The sequence below is a fragment of the Pteropus alecto genome, unplaced genomic scaffold, assembly GCF_000325575.1.
Source record: "Pteropus alecto unplaced genomic scaffold, ASM32557v1 scaffold143, whole genome shotgun sequence".
Taxonomy (NCBI): domain Eukaryota; kingdom Metazoa; phylum Chordata; class Mammalia; order Chiroptera; family Pteropodidae; genus Pteropus; species Pteropus alecto.
The window spans coordinates 1,650,072-1,653,816 of NW_006434828.1; the positions used below are offsets into that span (position 1 = coordinate 1,650,072).

Sequence of the window (3,745 nt, forward strand, 5' to 3'; positions counted from 1 at the left end):
AGCAAAATGGCACAGAGACGTGACACAGAGCCGGCGACGGCAGGATGACCGCCCGTGGGGCTCCGGCGTGCGACCCGGCGCAGGGCCCATCGCGAGGGGTCGGGGGAACCTCTGCTCTCATCCCAAGGGGAGGGACCACGTGGGGCACCTGATACCCCAGAAACAACCGCGCCCAAAGAGCAGACACGTCAGCAAAGTGAAGACGGACGCCGCGGCAGTGCGTGTCCCCCGAGAGCCATCTGGGCCGGGACCCCGCAGCACAAGGTGCCGCAGGAGGACGGGGCACGGGGACGCAGCTTGTCCCCCAAAAGTGCAGGTTGAGTGAGTGAGCCTGGGCTGAGGCCCTGACACTGCTCCTGGGCGCCGGTGCAGAGATGCTCAGGAATGGTCACTGCAAGCCGAGTGCCACCCTCAGGCCGGGCGGCCCCCGCACTCCCTCCGGGACCACTGGCTCAGCAGCAGGGCCAGAGGGGACACAGCCCGCCTGGACCTCAGGGCCAGCGAGGACCCAGACTCAGCGGCCTCGTGCCCCCCGACCACGGGGACTGCCTCTGCCAGGAAGACGTGAAGGAGATGCTCACGGGGCTCGTCACCCAGACAGGGCAGGTGGCCCGCCTGGGACTGAGTGCGAAGACCAAGGCGGAGGGGACTCAGACAAGGCCGACGGGGGCCGCACGCGGCAGGGGTGGGCGCACGGCCAATGGCCGGAAAGCCGGGGACAAACTTCCCATGAGTGCGTGCCAGCCAGAGGTCCCCCGCCTGCCACTTATCAGTCAGGGCGTGAAAAATATACGTTGCATAAATCGTCTACACCATCTCACTGGTGTGAAAATTGCCTTAAGTCATAAGTGTTTGAGCTTTTTCTTTGCCCTGAGTCTGTAGAAGTCGAATCTGTGGTTAGCGTGTCAGGGGCGGGAACACCAAAGGCACAGTTAATTTACACTTTCTTCTAGGGCATTTGCTAAAAAGTGCATAAACTTAAATTGCAGAAAACAGAAATGTAGAAGTAGTATGCTTTAAAAAAAATGTGTTTAAAATCGTAAGCTTTCCCCCGAAAGTTTTAAACGTGCACTATTTTTTAATAATAAATGTACTATTGACTCATAAGGGCTCCTTCCTAACGGAGGTCCCCTGGTACGATGGCTAAATCTTCTCCAACGGCAAACGCACCTGTTTCATTTAGTTCAGAGTGAAACTGCTTTAAGTCACTCGAGAGAGTCACCCAGACCGGAAGCAGTGCCTTTAATAGTGAAGGGACAAGGACCTGTCCACACGAAGGAAACCAAGACGCGGTTACTGAGGTGAACGCGGCTGCCCGTCCTGGCGCTGGCAGCGGATTTCACGAATAGCGAGAGCGGAGCCAACAGCACCTCCAGCTCGTTCACACGACTTCGCCGTCCTCCGAGGCTTCGCTCTTCACGTGACGCTTCTGCACGGGGCACTTCTCAATCCCTTCAGGAATTTCATGGCCGCTTATAAATGCTATAAGGAAGCTATTCACGGTCCTCCAGGGGCAAGCCCTGCCCCCTCCCCTCCGGGAGAGAATGAGCTTTTCTCCGCCTGTGAAAAGCGCTTTCACACGTGGGGGTGTGTGTGTGTGTGTGTGTGACAAGGGACGGGGCTTAATCTCAGCGATTAAAATGCTAATGTTTTATTTGAAAGCGAAAACCTTTGATTTTTAAGAAAAGAGGTCAAAGACGAAGACATTTAGTTTCTTTAAGGGACCAGAGACCTGGCAGATAACTCATGAAATGCCGCATCGTCCAGCTAGGAAATGACACTTCGTGTGTCCTGCTCCCAACGGACCACTGTGTGGGTTTCTTTTTTTAGCCTTAAAGGAAACAGATATTGCACAAAAGGCGCAGAGAGTCTTGGGAGATTTTCTGGCGGTGCGGGGGGGGGTGCGGGGGGTGGTGGTGGTGGCACAGGTTGTAAGACTTGGCTTCCCATGGGAGCATTAGATCTCCCCAAAATTAATTATTGCTTTTATCAAAATAATGCATGCACATTAAAGTCAGAGGGTGTTAAACGATTTTAATAAAACTCTCTTCCGTGCCATCGCCCAAGGACACTCGTCCCCATGTATCATTCATTCATTACACGATGCACTGTGGAAATTCGGACGTATTCATAAACCTGACTCATTCACACACTACTATTTTATGATACTTTATCCATAAGTATTAAATTCATGACTTTATGGAACCCGATCGTGGGCCAGGCACTGCTCCCCGAGGGACTGGGAGCAGAAGGCCCCCCGGGCCTGGACTCCCATTGGGAAGACAGGGACACACACGGAGAAGCCACAGGGACGAAAGCAGAGCGGGGCCAAGGGTGGGGCACAGGGTCAGGCGGGGAGACGCTTGTCCCGGGTGCCTCTCGGGACAAGCACCCCAGGCACGGGGGACAGGCCACACAGGCTCTGTGGTGCCAGCGTGACGGGCTCGTGGGGGTGGGAGCACCCAGCCCCCCAGAGTGGGGGTGAGGCGGCCGGGCCTCGTGCGCCCTCTGAGCTGCTTCTCTGTCCTTCTCCTGGCGTCAAATAACGGGCCGGCCCGGCTCCTCGGAGGTTTAGGCTTCAGACCCGGCTCCCATCCTCCTTCCTTGTTTTCCCCACATAGTTACATCAGAGCGGGAGGGAGCCCTCCTAGCCCCGGGGGAAACTGTCACCGAAGGGGGCGCAGGACAATGTCTGGATGCACATGGCGCCCAAATCTCCTTCTCCTGGGGGAAGGGCTCCACAAAACGAAGGAGTGACACGCTGTCAGGAAAGGCAAAGGGAGGCCCAGGGCGGACAGCGGATGGGGACCAAGGGGCATCTTCCGAAGGAAGTGGACCACTGAAGGGTCCGACGAGTCCAAGGTGCGGAAAACCACAGGTCGGTGCCAGAGGCGCAGAGTACGAAACGAACGGGGGTGGCCGTGCAGGCCGAAGGTGACGCCGTGGCGTCTTCACCAACGAGCTTCGCTGCCGACACTCCCGAGGGCTGGTGGCCCCTCGGCCAGGCCTGGGACCCCTCGTGTGCATCACCGCGATTCCTAGCTGGGCCCACGGGACACTGCCGCCGCCAGCCTAACTCACGCAAGCCGCCCACGTGTGCCACTGTCCCCACCCATCCGTCGCCAGCATGCCGATGGCCTGTGGCGTCTTTGTATCTCCAGCCAGCCCTGCGCCTGGCACGCTGGAGACAGTCGATGGTTGTTGAATGAGTATGTGAGCGAGCGGGCATTTCTGACAGGGGCTGCTCTGCACTGCGGCTGGCCGAGGAGCTGATGAACTCCGCACCTGCCGGCAGAGCCTCAGAGATGCTCACCTGTGCCGCCTGCTGCGAGGCCTGAGACGGGCATGGACGGCACGAAGCCTCGCATGTCTCGGGCCCCCGATAAATGTAACATTTTCCCCTTCTGCCCCCTCCTCCCCAGTTGAAGCCACTGCCACCCGCTGGCTGCCACCGTTGCCTCCGCTCCTGCCTCAGTTCGGTGTGTCACGCGGAGTGGGACCCCGTCGCCAGCGGTATGTGAGCGTTCCAGGGGGCGCGGGGACATTCTCGCTTTGTGTAACTAGCATAGTGACCTGTAGTGTCCCTGGGGCCGGGGCCGAGGATGAGGCTCAGTTTACGGGAGTAAAACCGTGCGTCAAATTAAAAAACATACGTCAAGTAAATAACCGGGCCGGCGCTGTCCGGGTTAAGACCGGAACCAGGAAGGAGGCCCCCCCGCCGCTGGGGTTCGGAAGCCCCCGAATT

The 3,745-nt window shown here is 58.2% G+C and overlaps 1 protein-coding gene across 1 annotated transcript in view; it reads right to left on the minus strand.

The window, feature by feature from the left end:
* The window catches only part of IQCA1 (IQ motif containing with AAA domain 1), a 131,749-nt gene that overhangs the window by 47,613 nt on the left and 80,391 nt on the right, over positions 1-3,745 (minus strand).